Raw genomic sequence first — 16,380 nt, 5'->3', positions numbered from 1 at the left:
CCAAAGCTCCCTTAGTCGCAAAACCTACAAAACTTTCCGAGGCAGTTTTGCCTGCCTTCGATTATCATCCGCCGCCCTTCGTGCACAGCTTTTTCCATCCCCATCGTTCGGTGCGAGTTGGTGTGTGAATCATTTATTTGAGCACAGTCGATCGTTGGGTCGGCTTTTTGTGTACCTCCGTGCGCTCGGCTCCGCGCCAGAGCCCCGCGTTCTTTTTTAGAATCCTTTTTGTAGAAACAAAAAAGAGTCCATGGTTATGTCATTTATTAGTGTGCGAGAGTGAAACAGGACGATAGATGGCGCCTTCGGTTGGAAGTAGACGGGCGCGGGCGGGTTTGGATAAATCGCCCACGGCTCAAAGGATATGGCACTGGAAGGCAGCAGCACCCTGACACGGAGCAATGTCCTGCGGCAGAAGCATCGGCAAATGGGCGATAGAACCGGTGGCAAACTGGAGCTTTTTTCACCTTTCGCCCTGGCTGTATATATATGTATGTGTGTGTGTGTGTGGGTTGAGGGAGCGATCGAAACACATCGCCCCTTATGTACATCCGAGCGAAGGAACAACCAGAATGTTGGGAAAATAAGGACGAATTTCCACTAAACATGGAGCTTATGTACTGACACACAGGGAAAAGGAAGAAGGCAAGCAGGCGGAGTGGAGCTGTGAGGAGGCAGATATGTATGTACCGTCAATTTCGCCCCACTGAATGCGTCCTGCTTCTTGCTACCCCGCTATCAACCATTGTTCAGCGAACGAAAGCCACCTTTCTATGCCGCGCCATCTCTCCCCAATTTCCCTGGATCGCCTGCTCGGCACTAGCGATGATGAGTCCTCGTCCTTACAATGTGCAAAAAGAAGAGAAAATAAAAAAAAGGTTGGTTGGTTGGATGGTTTTTTTATGTTTTGTTTGAGTATACTCGCTGGCAGAATAGGTTCTTGCTTTATGTTCGCGCTCGGCCAGAATCGAAGCCCGAGTGAAGCGTGTTGGCGGCGGTTTGTCCTGTGCCACCCGATGCTGCCCTTGCTGCTTCTTTGTGAGTGTGTATGTGTGTGTCGTTTTTTTTGCTTGACAGAATGGCGCATGCGCGCACACACGCCACACGCTGCTATAATTTATCCGCTTTTCCTTCCTCCAGGACGGGATGCCAGCATGATGGCCCACCAGCCCCTACCGTTGCGGGGGACAGAGGGTGCGAGTGGGAATGTTTTATGTAGAATCCTACCGAGCACGTAATGCGCCAAAGCGAGCAGGCCGGAGCGGGGGAAAATGAAATAGAAACAATCTACATAATGTGTTTCGTGGCGGGGTAACTCCGGTAGCTTTGGGGAAGATATGGCCCGGAGGTTGAATGGTTTTTTTTTTCAGCTAGCTCTTGGGAAACCTACCTTCTAACAAGCACACGGGCACTGCTAGAGGTCAGGCTGTAGCGAAGCTGTGTTGTTTGTCGCTTTATCCCTGTTTTTGTTTCCACTCTTTCTCTCTCTCTCTTATTCTCTTTCTCTGTTTCATTCTGCCTCAATGCTCTCCAATCCTTCCCGCGCCCTCGTTTTGTGGGATCGAAATTCCGTTCTGCCAACCACGATGGGAAGCAAGGATCCTCCGGTTTTTGGGGGCGATTTTATTGTTCTGAATCCGAAAATAGAACCCCCGAACACAACAGCGGCCAACGGCAGCCACCGCCATTAACTCGGTGCTCGGGCGAGTTTCGTTCGCTTCGCACATACACAAACACACACACACAAACCGTCCCCCAATATGGAGTCGATCGGGCGATTCGGGCGGCGAGGTGTAAATTGGAATGGGCTTCCGACGTCATTCGGTCGAGGCTGGGTTGAGGAACGGTTGGATCGTGGGGTGCTTTTCTCCTCCCACCCTCTCTCCCACACACTCACACACACACACGCATATGATGACGATGGCGCCTTCGTGATGGTGATCCTTTCTACCATTTGCTGGAAACCGACCGAGTGTCCTGCTGATGATGATTAAAATTTCACAAAGATCCTTTCTGTGTTCGTACCGAAGCGGTTGGCTAAAATGAGCCACGTATAAGGGGGTAAGGTTCTGTGGATGTGGAAGGCAAGATGGGAAAATCATCTTTGTTGTTCCTTCTCTTACACGTTCGATTGGTTGAGCTCGAGGGTCTCGCTGGCCAACGTTTAGCGTGGCAGGTGGGGCGAGAGCGGTCTTTTGGCACGACGATCAGGGTTGACCGTGGTTTTCCCATTGGAAAGAAACTTTTTCTCCACTGTTTCAATTACGAGCAGCGAAACAATATGATCGATACCAACTGGGGGGGGGGGGATTGGGAGGATGAAATTCTCCATTCACGTTGGATACTCTGGAGGGAAGAGAGTTGCTCTTCCGGATTCTGCCTTATTTAATGCTTTAGCATGTTTTGTTGGATTGCTACTCTGTTAATCGATGTGTTTGTTTGCTTCATTTAGAGTGTATAAACAAAATTATTTAATTTGGAAATAAAAATCAAAGCAACGTCTTTGATTTTTATTTCCAAATTAAATTACTTTTTTTATAAATTTCTTTCAAATTTTGAAGTTCTATTTATCTTCTGAAATGTTTAATAATTTTCTGTTGCTAGATGCATGTGTCTTTTTATTGATTTATAATATCAAACTTGAACTGTTTTTTTTTTTAATATTTTGGAATATTTAATAATTTACTATTTTTCACTATTTTAATTAGTTACAATTTGATGTTTTTTTTCCTCTAAAATCCAAGAACCAAGAATCCAAGAACTTTGAATAGCATACAATTAATTTAAATTAATGTCAACTGTGACTACCCACCGCAAGATAGAATGATTTGTGTGGCATGGCTTCAAAGCTCTGCCGTTATGAGCCGCCATAACAAAACACGTCTCATTCTACGCACTTTCACGCATATTCTCAACATCATGATTCTCCGTTTCCTTTCCACATTCCTCGCGAACGCTTGATGTGAATGTCCTTTACATATCACAATGGGATTCGGATCCATCCGCTACCGATTCCTCCTCCGGTCGCTACACTAGAGCGCGGATTAGCCTAACGCCACGGTGCTTCCGTTGATCGTATGCTCTCTAATCAGATGTTTCTCGCAAAGCGGGCCCTCATGCAGGCAACCCGTAGGGTGATGCGAGCCGAAGAGGTGGAAAGCTTTCGCCAGCAAGATTCGATTTCAGGGCACCATCTTTCGTCATCGTTGCTCACTTTCACTTCTTCCCGGAAGCGCCAAAAAGCACGAACCACGCGAACCGTTGCAGTCAATGTGACTGATTTCCCATCACGCATGGCACGTGCATACCCACACACACACACACACTTCCCTACTGCCCCCGCCAGCTTTAACGGTATGCTCCACTCAGCTAAGGGTGGCCCTTGCCGCGCGGTACGTATGGCATGTCATGGCAAGATTCGTTAACATATTCACCATCGTTCTTAGAACGTTCGGTGCCCAACCGGTCGGACGTTGCCCGACCACTCGACTGAACCTGAACCTGTTGCACCCAGGGCAAATAAATAAACACCTACGCGAAAGTGCGCGAGACGGCCGGATGCTGCTACCGGCTGCGGCTTGCTGCACTTTGTATAAATTTATTGCTCTTTTGTATTGCATGTGAGTGTATGTGAAGCGTAAGGACTATTCTAAACCCAAACCTCTGGTCGCTAGTTTGTGGACCAAATACCTTTCAAAACAAATATAGTGCTAGTGAGTGGTTTTTGTAATCAAAGCTAAACCAAAGTTTAACTTTTCCTGGCTTTGTTGGAAACAATACAATTATGATTTGGCGACGAAAGAGACACACGGTCATGATTTGTTTCGAATGACGCACAGGATAGGGTATAGTAGAAGGTACTGTATCCTTGTTGTTGACAAACGAAATATATTAAATTGTAAACGTTATGTGTGTGTGCATGGCGAGAATATGTGTGAAATTGCAGCGGTGCATTGGGGGCAGTCGCTTTTGTTTGCCTACCTGCTGGATCTGCTGGAGCGTCTTGTTATCGCACACCAGGCGCCTCCATCGTGTTTGCACCCGTTTCTCGATCGTTGCATAGTTGCAGGAGCAATGAAAAGAGAAAGAATAAGAGAGAAAGAGCGCGCAAGACAGAGCGGTGTAGCAACGTTTTACTCCCAGCAAGTTCGATGAACACATTCTTCCACCGTTGGGTAAATAAATGTAGGTCAGCCTTAGCAGATGCACGGACGAGCAGCTGAGAGCTGCACCATGTTGGATGTGTGTGCGTTGTTTGGTTTGATTTAGCGGATGCATACTTTTGCTCCGGGTCAACGATCACAAAACTTTGCTTATTTTCAAATACGCCTAGCGGGAGTAAGTTGGCATCAAACTTTGTGCTCCCTGGAACGCGCTTTACTGTGGCTTTTATGGAAAAAGCTTCCAGTAGCATTGTGACATGATTGCATCACTTTTGCTCCCAAAAAAAGCATGCCAACGGCTTCCCTCAACTACGCTATAACTTGCTGCTCTCCGGCTGACTTAATGTCCCGCTTTGTCCGGTTGATGATCGTCGGCAGGCAGCAGAGAGCGAGCTGCAGGACACTTGAATTGCACACTCTTACGCCCAGTGCATACTTTTACAAAAGGGTTAGGTCCCTTTTTTATGTTTGCTTTTTCCTTCATAAAATTTGAGTGCGTATGTGTGTGCGTGTTTCCGCTTTATTGTATGCTCCCTTTCTCTGCGCAAACCACCATCGGGCGGGGAAAAGTGGTGGAACAAACCACCACCGGTGGAAAGGGAGTGATGTACATTTGGGTTGATGATCACCACACACATACACAAAGACCAAAAAAAAAGGAATCTCATTTTCTTGCTCATGTTGTCCCGCACTCGCTCTATGTTTGCGCCTTACATAGCAGCACAATGCTTCCCATGCCGTAAATTTTCCTGCCATGCTGCTGCCATCCCGCTTTTCCGACCAATGTCGACTATAGAACAAAGCACACACAGCACGGCAGCCTGCCAGCTCGCAGTCCCGTGCTTCGATTCTACCCATCGTCCCAGAAGCTCGCTTCTGCTGCTTATGTGGTCCGATATGCCAGTGTGTATCGCCTTTTTCCCTTGCCTCTCCGTGCGAATCTCACCACAATCCTGCCGCACGTGGTAAATAGTGGCGGGACACAGCGAGCGAGGAGTACCTATGTACAACGCGTCCATTCCTGTGTACCGTGGGCTTTTAATGTCACCGGGCGGTGTGTTGGTGTTGGTGCCGTTTCATTGTTACTCCGCCGTACATTGATCCTTTCCGGCGTCGGATGCTGGGTGACGTTGGTGAGCATGCAGAGGGTGGCAGAGGCAGCAGCAGTGAGAAGGGCATTGGAAAATGCTTTATATACACGTGCGTATTGTGCCCGAGAGAAAGCGAGATAGGCAGCATGAGCGGAAGGAGATACAGAAGAAAGGTAAATAGAGCAAAGCATCATACCGAGGATAGACGCCATCAATTGCTCTTTATGGGGCGCGGGACGAGATGGGGCACGAGGTGTGAAGGGTTGGAAGCTTCACTGTACCTAAGCATTGCGAAAAAGTTTAACCCTCCCTTATGTACTGTATTCCCCCAGCAGGATGAGCTCGTGGATCTTTTATGCGGCTTGCGGAGCTTTTGCAACTGCTTTCCAGCACCCGTTTATTAGTTTTGTTTTTTTTCCTTTGTTTTTTTTTTGGTTCATGGTAATATTCGCCAAGCGGACGTTCGTTACCATGGCAACTGTCACCGAGAATGGGACGAAGAGGAGGTGGTAGTGCTGGTCGGAGTGCGGTAAATGTCAAGCTCAACGTTGTTTAAAATATGTGATGCTTCCGTTCTGAAAAGAAAAGCTGGAAAATCTCCTCCTCCCCCCCCCCCCTCACAAATGGTCGAAAACAAAAAGCGGGAAATGTAAAGGAAACGAAGGAAAGTTTTATGTATGCTTCGAACTGGCGGCGGACGGGAGATGGAGAAGATTTTGCACTGCATCGCTCCTCGAGCCCGATCGGGTAGCTCCCCGTGGAAGGCGCTTTGATTTTCTTCCTTCCGTTTCGTGGCCGTCATTAGCGAGGACACAAACCCTTTTGACAGTGGCGGTTACCGATCGGTTGACAGTTTGGTTTTGGAGGGCTGATTTAACCGTTGCGCTCGCGAGCTCAAACCGACCATGCTGTTTGCTGGACTCTACCTACCGTCCAGTGGAGCTGGCTGTCTGCTGGCTCGTAGACGGTGGACGGCGGTTTCCTTTTTTGTCGGTATTTTCTGTCGGTTTATCGTTCGAAGATACGTTCGTTGCAAAGTATAGCTTGCTCCTTCCGTCCATGCAGTGACGTATTTCTACGTGAATGAAACTAACGCACCCTCTTTGACAGCAGGAGCGGGCAGGGCTAGGGCAGCAGACTGCAGCGTGGCAACGTCAGTCAACAAATAAATAATGCACCTCGCAAGCAGGACGAAAGAGAACGTTATGCTCCTTTCAGGTGGTATATATTGACGATATTTTCGGCAACTCTTTAACCTTGCACACCACGGCACACAAACAGGACAAACTTAAAGATCCGAAAAAAAAGAGTACGGCCCCCGTTTGCTCAGGAAGTTTATTTTGTGGGGGCGAACGAACCCGGCAACAGGTTGTGTCGCCGACCTGGTGCACGCCGTTGGGCGACCTTTTTATTTCTTCAGACAAGCACGACAAAGCTCCCCGCCGTCTCGCACTAACGCACTCTCTTTGTTTTGTTATTTTCTTGCCACACTTGTGGTGGGTTTCTTTACAGATGCAGGTGAGTTTGGGCTGACACACGGGGCCGCTAGCTTCAATGATGCAACAGTACGCAAGATAACTTCCAAAGCAGATCGCTCTATGCTTGGTGGAGAGTAAGTCAATTAGGGTGGGAAATATTGTTATCCTTTTTTTTTTAATTTTCCTTTTAGATGGATTTTGGTAGTTTTGATGCTTTTGAGGTAACCTTTAATGAAACACTGACGAACGCATCCTTGCCGATCAAAGTCAGTCTAATAAGCGTCAAGGCAGCGTTCTCAGCAACTTCAAAATTGAACGCAAATCACGCTTTAAAGCCACATTGAAGTGAGGCTTTAAGATTTATGATTGATTCCAGTCGTGGTGCATTTCACGAGCCATCGCACAATCACAACACGCAAAGCTTTTGCGCAAGCAGGGAAAGAGCGACGAACTCAAGGGGGGGCGTCCCGAGCGTTGTTAGGGATTAAGCGGTGCAGCTTTAATCGGTGCTACCCCAAAACTGGTATGGCTACTGCATTCGGATGCATTCCTGAATAACCCCCCTCCTGCCACCAGCGGTTGGTAGCTGGTGGAGCTCGCGCTGTTTGTGGGTGGCTTGTGGGTGGGTGTTGCACCCTTTTGTATGTGCGTAATTGTGTGCCGCTGGTGACCGAATATCATAATCCATCCGGGTGTGAGGACAGTTGTTTAAAACACAAAACATCCCAAACGGAATGAGCAGTGTTGCACAGTATGCAGCGGTTGAGGGAAGAGTTGTGGATTACACCATAAAAAAAAGGAAAGTAAACCAACAAACAGCTTTTTTCCCCTCATAAGAGCTTCCCGGAATGAGGCTTTTGGATTGGACAGTTTCCCAGAAATGTTTGGTCCACATTAGCTTCCCAGTGCAACAACAGCTTTCTTTTCGGAATCGAATCATTCAATGACCAATTACAGTTAAACTGGAGTTCGAAACAACAACTGTCGCTGGATAGGTACATAAGTGCTTACGTACGGTTGACTGATTGATTTACTAGAATTTCCAACCCTTGTACAAAAAAAAATCGATCGTTTTTGTGGAATATTATCTAATGCATTAAAAGCTTTGATAGAACAATTGCAAAATTAACGTTAAAACAAGCTAATGGAATGACATGTTTGGTATTCTCTCTTCCTTTGTTCCCTTCATATAAATTCCCACTAAATACATTACAAGACCTATGCAGAAAAAAGGGAAAAGCGCTCTGCAGCTTACACGCATTATCGGTAGAACTATCAAATGAACAGTCAGTCCAGCACGATCTGCCCTCGCTTCGATATCAGCCTAAGCCAAAGCGAGCACTGAAATGAACGCTTCCGGTTCATTCTGTCTGCCGTTTTAGCCGTCGCCGTCGTCATATCATCGTCGCCGTCGGCGGCGGCAGCAGCAGCAGCGGTTGCCGGTATCACTTAATTAGTGGGTTAACTTTAGACATCGCACACACACACACACACCCCATCGGCTGCCCGCTCAAGAGAAGCAGAGGGACGGGAGGGAGCTGGGCGGACCGTTAGTCTCCGGTCCCAGACGCAAGGTCGCCCCACAAGTGGGCTATCCCATCAAACACACACTCACGCGCGTACACGGCCGCGTACATGAAAAGCAACAATGCAAAGAAGAGCCACGCGGTCATTCGATGTTTATGCGAGAGCAGCAAAGCACGCGGTCGTCTGAGCATATATATAGTGTGTGTGTGTGTGGGACCTGCCTCCCTGCCTAGCCATCTAATGGTTGATGATAAGCTAATCTTCTCCTGTGCGTATGTGACTGTTGACGGTTTATCCTTTTGAGGAGAGAGAGAGAGCACAATTAATGACCAGAGCAGAAGGAGCCAAGAGCACAAGGTTCAACGCTTTGGAGTTCATGTTAAATGTTGTGCGTGGTGGTGTGCCGCGAAAACGGAACATGAGTAACACGCTATGGACAAAGTCTCCTTCGATTGCTGCCTGAGAGGCCATTTCAACCGGCCCGGAGTGTAGATACGATGGGTCGAAAATAGAGCATTCTCGTGAACGAATGTGAGAGAGTAGAAGTTATTTGTTCGAAAGAAAATACAAATGATGCATGTAATTTTCGGAATGGGTACTGGCCGAAATGGATTCAAATGTACCAGAAATCAAGAGACGAGGATGATTCGTAACGCTCGTAGGTGTTTGGTTGACAATGGCCGTGGGATGCCATGTTGAGCGTACACCGAATTACTGGAATTCAAAAGAACATGATGTGTTATATCAATAATTGCATTCGTTAGTAAAAATAACCATTTATTATAGTAAAACCACTCCATAAAAAAACAAATTATTCCTTTTCGTCCGATCGCAGCACACGTAAGCATTAGACTGCGTCATTTGGAGTTTTGTGCGTACAGGCGGCATATTACACAGACGCTCACTTTGCTCCCAATTCCTCCCAATGCCTTCCACTTCTCTTCGTCTTCATTACCATTACGAACCGTGTTGTTCATGTGTGTGTGCGCTATTTTACGTTCCAACGATACGTTATCCTGACGAGCGTCCGCCACCAAACAACGGAACGGCCAGCCGTAGGAACGGATTTGTGTGTTTCTATTTGCGTACGCTTTGGCGTTCGCGTTACACATACGCACTCCCGCCGCACGCACGCACGCACGCATCACCCCCAAAACGAACGGAACGCGGCCGGTGGGTACTACCTTCGACCGCGGAACGGCCAGACAGCAGCCAGCATTCATTCAATCTTACACTCCACGCGCCGCCACCGTGCGAGGGAAAGGAAGTGCATTTCGTATCTGTTGCGCCACCACCGCGCCACCTTTCCGTGGGGCCTTCTCTCGTTTGAACTGATTCGATCGCTCTCGCTCGCTCTCGCGCTCGCTGTGGCGCACACACCCGCCACTGGCTTTGTTTATTCTGCCCCGTGCCGCGCTAATAATAAGTGAGCATGGAATAAATTTATGAAGGTCACCGCCGTCGCCGTCGTCGTCATCGTCATCTCGGCCGCCGTTTTTCGTATCTACCCGCGGCTGCGGAGCGGACGATTGAAGAGGGGAGATGTGTAAGCCATCGCATAAATACAGCGTACAGCGCGAAAGCGCTTGCCGGGGATAGGTGGGAAGGGGACGCAAACATGGCCTCTTGTTTAAACCCTTTCTATAGATGTGTATCGGTGTGTGTGTGTGTGCGCTTAGTTTGGTCGATTCTTTTTGTTTTGCACATGCTTTCTTCTGCGAGCTGCTCGCTGTCTCGCTCTAGCGTTCGTTTGTTTTCAATGCCCTCCATTGATGTGTAAAATCGGTTGTCGTTATCCAAACGGTATGGCAGAATGGCGGTATCGTGCGAGCGAGAAAAAGAGACAGAGTGTGAGAAAGAGGGTGAGGGTTGAACAAAAATGAAGCCTACTAATCATGCCGGGCCAAGGGATTTAATTGCACACTGTTGATGTAGAGCTTTTTCTTTCTTTCTTGCTTGTCTTTTCTGCACCTTTTTCATCTCACGCTCATCCCCCTTTTTTTCACACGCGCTTGTAATACAACACACAATCTTTTATTGCCCTGCCGATCACTTGTTACGTGTGTTTATGAATGAAATCGCTTATCGCGTCCGGTGCCGGTGCTCTAATAAATCGTACAGGCGGCCAGATGGCAAAAAGAGAAGGAGCAATTGCAAATAGAAAAATTCATTCATGTATTTATACTAGAGCAACAAAAAAAAACGCACACATATACACACATACGGCTTGTCAAGAGGATACGTGTGACGCAGCTCGTAGCTTTTTACTGTTATGACGGAAGCATTCTAAGCCACACTTGGCATTGAGATTAGTGGCTTTGTGTTGTATACACTTGATCTGTCTGCAACGATTGGATGGGAGCAAACAGAAAAAAATAAACATCATTCCTCTTGCCAGCGAAAACTACAAACTTTGAAGATTCGTAGAGGCCTCCCTCCGCCCCGTCCCTTAGCCCGAGAGCTCCAACAAAAACATTTAATCGTCCCTATGACGTTTTATTGCGATACCATTCTCCCGCATACCCCCCCCCCCCCCCCCACCCGAGCGTGTGCAAGGGATTTTCTCTTACGTCATCGGTGTGGTGGTCGTTGGCCTCGTTCCTTTGCGCTGCGGGCGCCCACCCGCCAGCTGTGCGAAACTGTGAGGCCCTGGAATTTATGCATGATATGCCGTCGCCGCCGTCTTCGTCATCGACAGCAGTTGTCGTTTGTCACCTCGTGCCGTGCCGGGGGTGACATTGGGGCGTGTGGCTGGGGCACGATTAGTCATTTGCCGGTCCACGCTGCTTTTCAAGTCATGCAGGCGAGCGTGTTGGGTAGGGAAGAGGTTGGATACTGTTTTTCGGTGTGTGAGTGTATGCAGTTTTTTCTTCTTCTCCCATTGCGAGTCTGGTGAGTCTGCCCTCATCCCCTCGACTTGTCTGTGTTCGGTTTTTAGAGGTCAGCTATGATAGCGCGCCTATCGCACGAACGGTCTCGCCCTGCCATGGTCACGGCTGATCAGCTGATTTTAATCCGAACCCCTCCGAACACCCGGGGCCCTAGCGGGAGAGAACAGTTGCCGGCTGAAAGGCGCATATCACATTAGCGTATCGGTGCCGGCGCGCATGGGACGCGCCTCGGCGTATGATAATTAAAAGAGCAGCGACGCTTCACGTTCGAACCCGCTCTTGGGGAGGGAGAGCAAGCGCGAACGAGCGCTGAGAAGCGTTTGAAAGAACGGCCTGTGAAGTCAGTGGCACAGCTGCGGTGACACAGTTTGGAATTGCGCTACCAAACTAGATGTGCGCCAGCCGTGCTTCCGTGTGCAACATGTGCTCCCGGATTCTGGCGTGCGGCGGCAAGGTGGAAAGTCACTTCTCTTCCTTTCGCACGCACATGCTGCAGGTGTTTTGGTGCACTGAGCTTCTGCACTGTCTGAAGAAGCTGGCGAAGTAAAACGGCTATCGAAAAATTGCACGTGCCGACGGTGCAAGCTGCAACTTTGGCCGAGCAAGCTCACTCGGCGGCTGCCTGTGCAAGTGGATTGATTGGCTGCAGCTGAGCAAGGGCGGCTGTGTGCTGTTGCGTTGCAGCTTATACTGCTCCATTATCACCTCCATTTACCGGCGTACCTTTTGCCATATGATCTGTTGAACGTTCCCAAAATTGAAGGTCAATGCGTGATCACATTTAGATTCATATTACTCAGCACAAACAAAAAAAAACAACGCAACTCAAGATTTGCCCGTTTGTCCATTGCGGTCAATAAATCGGAGCCAACCAAATACAAAACTTTCTACCCTGGCACACTGATAAACTTCCTCTTTTGTGTGTGGAAAGGCTAAAAAAGTAAAGACGACGAATGAAAACCGAAGGACCTTTACCGCTGGTTGGAGCAGTGGCCACACTCTCGGTTCGGAAAAAGGGCAAAGTTGTTTGCTTTTCCAACGGAAAGATCGACGAGAGGGCGGCTGGTGAGGATGGTGAAAACGAGATAAAGGTAGAGGTGGTGGAGGGAGTGAATTGTGCGCTTACCATCGACCTGAACCCGGGTTGCCGAGCCAAGCTGCCGAGCAGCTAGCTAGCAAAAGCATTAGACGACGCAGGTTCCCGAGGCAGCCCGAGAGTCCGTAATCTTCTCTATGCCATTACCCACACTCCACACCGTAAGACAGAGGGATGCGTTCTCGGGGATGGTCCTTCTTGTCTTCTCCCTAGGGCGCCTGCAAACGCTACGCTGTGCTCTCGGTGCCCTGTACAGCTCCGGTCGAACAGGATCCAACGGTCGTTCGGCTCTCCGCACATCAACCCTCACGCTGTTGGGCCAAAAGCTGATGACGAGGGAAAAACTCATCTCGCACTATCGTTTTTCCTTCCAGTGTCTCTTTGTGTGTATGTGTGTGTGTGTTTGTACGTGTGCTGTTTTGCGCCACCCAAACGTACACTACGCTCAGGAAACAACGGCTGGCCAAACGAACCACCGACAGAGCACACCCACCCTAACCACCCACACGAATGGTATGAGAATGAGTGTGTGTGTGTGTGTGTATGTCTCCCGGACCCGGTTCCCCCTAGCAGTATTTTCCGTTTGTTCGTGCTGTTCGCCGTACAGTACTAAACCAAGAGGGGAAAGGTTAGCCTGGCAGCCGTTAAATGGGAAAAGGGGAAGCAAGAGGCGAACGACGGTCAGATGAGACGTCACATGATTCGCCAACCGAGTGTGTGTCATGCTGATGCTGCCGCTGCTCTGTGTGTGTCGCCCCGTTTCTTACCAACCCAAGCCAACGACGACGACGATGACGACGACGACGACGACGTTGGTGAAGAAGGCAGGATATAAATAAATTTCTCCCTTAGTCACCCACACTTCCCGCCATTGCCATTGCAATCACATCAACGAAGGCAACCCACCGCCAACGGTGGTGTAAGCTCTGCTGCTGCTGCTGCTCTGACTCAGTGCGTTCAAGCAAGGCTGCCGACTACTAGGGCGGTTGATGGTGGAATGAATCTGTACAGAAACTATACGAATAGGTCATTTATTGCTTGGATATACACGTTTCGCCTTCATATGCCCAAAATATGTAGAATTTTTTGATGGTAGGAAATGTTTAAAATGATTTGGTACACTGTTTGAAGACGTTTGTAGTAGTAGTTTTTTGGTTTTATTCGTGCAAACTTGTTTATGTTTGATAACTTGATTTGGGGTGCTCAAACATATTTTTGTTTTTTTTTTGTTATATTTATAATGTATTAGAGGGAAACAAAAACTCACCATATATAAAAAAGTACATCACATAGTAGATGCTAAATCAGTATTATTAGAACATTGTAAAATGAGTTGAAATGAATTTAAATGTTCACAGGGTACTAAAGTGGATTATAATTCATTTTACCAACATATGCAACTCCTGAGGAATAAACAAATTATGTCTATGCAAAACTTGTATAATTATCCATGTTTGGAGTATGTATGAATGTTATGTTTAGTATTTTACTGAAATTTGGTTGAGATCACAAGTTTACCAACCTAAAAAGGCCAATCATAAAACAATTCTCTGTAAATTCTGAACAATTTTGCAAAAGTTTTTGTCTGCATTTGGTAGTAACACCGTTTAAATGTACCAAAATGCAAAAAATGCGCTTGCTATTTATGCATTTTGTGTAATATCCACGCGGCAGTAGAAAGCACCCTGGCAGGTTTTTAAGTCCGCTGGATGCTGCTACTACTACTACTGCTACTACCATCACCACCACCACCAACACTACTCGGTACAATATTGAAGAGCGAACTGAAGGGAGGGGGTTATCCAACTCTGCCCCGAGACATGCGAACCGTCCGTCTCCGCCGTCCCTGCGTTCGGTGCCCTTTTTGGGCGATACGGCTACGGGTAGAAACACCCCTTGGCCCAAGCGAGCGAAGGCGAACGGCAACCGTTCGGTACACACACACCAGAGGCCGCGTGAGGCTGGAACGGGAATGGGAAGATTGAACTCCTCCCTGCCACCGCTACATTCGGGATCGTCCATCCCGGGGACCCATCCCACCCACTCGTCCGGGCTTCTCCGTGTTTTTTTTCCGTTTCTATGGCCGCCCGCTTTCTGTGTCATGGCTCCGGCTACACGCTCTACGCCGTAGTACGTACCACACGCTTCGCTGTGTCTCGCTCGGCGTGTGCGTGTAGCTCCATTGCAGTCACACTTACGCCCGGCTGTTATATTTCGCCCTTCGCCGTTTAACGGGGAGAAGTTGTTCGGAAATCCCTAGCTCGTTTCGGGGAAACTTTTCTTGGACTTTTATTGCGGACGGAAAACTGCTTCTGATTCTGATGATCTGCTGGAATTGAACTGGGGATGTTCATGTGCTGCTGGTGCGTTGGCTGGCTGATCTTTCTTTTTCGTGCGAAAATGGAAAATGTGTCGTTGTTTCCTCGGAAGTTTAGTGATGTAAAGAGTTTCTTTAATTAATTTGCATCAATTGTTGTTCTCATCAAACGAGTTACAATTCTTTCGAAAACGAAAAGATTTTTTTGTTAAGTGACATGAGACATGCAATAGTGTAAATATCTCTTAAATTATGCTGAAATTTGGTGCTGTACAGTTTCTGACCCCTCTAGTAATTAAACTATATTACTAGAAATGAGACAAAACCACATTTCGAATCAAATCTCTGTACGAATTTGTTTGTCATAGAGCGAACCTGTCAAAGTGACGTTTATTTGACAGCGCTCTGAGGTAGTATCACCCTCTTAGCACAAAACGCACACAAGCGGCGTGCACGGTACTACATTGTCTCGCCCACTTGTGTCGCCCGGTTCTGCTCCGGCTGCTCGGATCCGATGGGCATTGCGTGGCTTGTCATCGGACGCCACCAGCACCATCGTTCGAGCACGCACACTGTTGCTGGTGTGCGGACCGGCCGAGATGAGTCAGAATTTGCAAGAAAAGGTGGCAGTACCCTTGAGCAGCGGTGGGCGGGCGGGGGGGCGGCAGCAGCTTAACGACTGGACGGATTTCGTGCCACACCGTGGTTCCATTTCGTGCCTTTCCGCCTGCCGTTCGCTGCACGGCGGAATGAAAAAGACGCCCGTTTGTCAGGAAAGTTTTGTTACTCTCTCCCTCCCTCCCTTGTTGTTGGTGCCTGCACTTCCCTCCGTTTGTTTTGCTATTTCTTACACCGAACGTCGTCACCGGTTTGTGTCCTGGCTCGGGTTGGGTGGACGGAGGTGATGTGTTGCCGCTTTTTTTCCATGCGCTTCCGTTCGTTATTCGATCGCGCGTCCGTCGATGCGAGTGTGGTGTTGCTTTTTTGTTTTGTTCTGTCTCTGCCCGACCTGACTGTGTTTTTTTTTTGCTCTCTCCCCCTTATATTCCCCTTGTCTTTTGGCTTTTTGTGCTGGTCGTGCTTGGACGTTCCTCCGGCCAGGCCAAGGGGGGGGGGGGGGGTTCACTTCACACGGCCCCGTCATCGAGCGTCCGGGGAGTTTCGTTACTGTGGTATTTTTTTATTTTTATTTTGTTCTGTCCTTTCCTTTCGATGCCCCGACTCACATTGCGTGTCGATCGGAGCGATCCCTGCACTCGTGTCCCTGTATGCTTCGTCTTCTACTTCTTCTTCCCACCGTTATCTGCAGGGTTCGCTTGCGACAGCTTTCCCGCTCTGGCTGTTGAACATGCGCTGTGCTCCCCCTGCTGGCTGTGCGCCGGTTGCTGAGCTTATTTTTTTACTCCACCATCCATTTTCAGCGCTCCACACGAAGATTAATGAACGCGCAAACACACACACTACTCTCTCACTCGCTCGCTAGCTTATACTCTCTTTGTCACGCATCCAGCATATGCGGGGCAACGCAAAAACTTGCCGCAAGAGGAACGTGCGTTTCTTGCGAGCTGCCGAGAGACGGAAACACAACAGCCGTAGCAGCAGCAGCAGCAGCAGCAGCAGCAGCAACAGTGTGTATACGCGGCCTGCGAAGCAATAGGCAAAACAACGCAACAACGCACAAAACCGCGGGGTGAACGAGGCTGACGAGGAGTGGAAAAAAGCAAGGCAAGAGAAGCAGAGAAGTAAATATAAGAAGGAAAAAAAACGGCTCAAGAAAATGAACCGAACGGGCGGCAGCGGAAAACGAACCGACGCAA

General features: G+C 48.5%; 1 protein-coding gene across 3 annotated transcripts in view; it reads left to right on the top strand.

The window, feature by feature from the left end:
• LOC4577128 (uncharacterized) overlaps positions 1-16,380 on the top strand; it is a 66,734-nt gene that overhangs the window by 27,070 nt on the left and 23,284 nt on the right. For 2 of the 3 annotated variants that reach the window (XM_061649124.1, XM_061649125.1), the window contains one exon: positions 6,767-6,866. The exons of the other annotated variant lie outside the window; for it this stretch is intronic. The gene's annotated coding sequence lies outside the window, so the exon portion shown is untranslated. The remainder of the gene's footprint in view (positions 1-6,766; positions 6,867-16,380) is intronic. 3 annotated transcript variants of the gene reach the window in all.

Source organism: Anopheles gambiae, chromosome 2, assembly GCF_943734735.2.
Source record: "Anopheles gambiae chromosome 2, idAnoGambNW_F1_1, whole genome shotgun sequence".
In the NCBI taxonomy this organism is placed as follows: Eukaryota; Metazoa; Arthropoda; class Insecta; order Diptera; family Culicidae; genus Anopheles; species Anopheles gambiae.
This window is presented reverse-complemented; position numbering and strand designations above follow the sequence as displayed.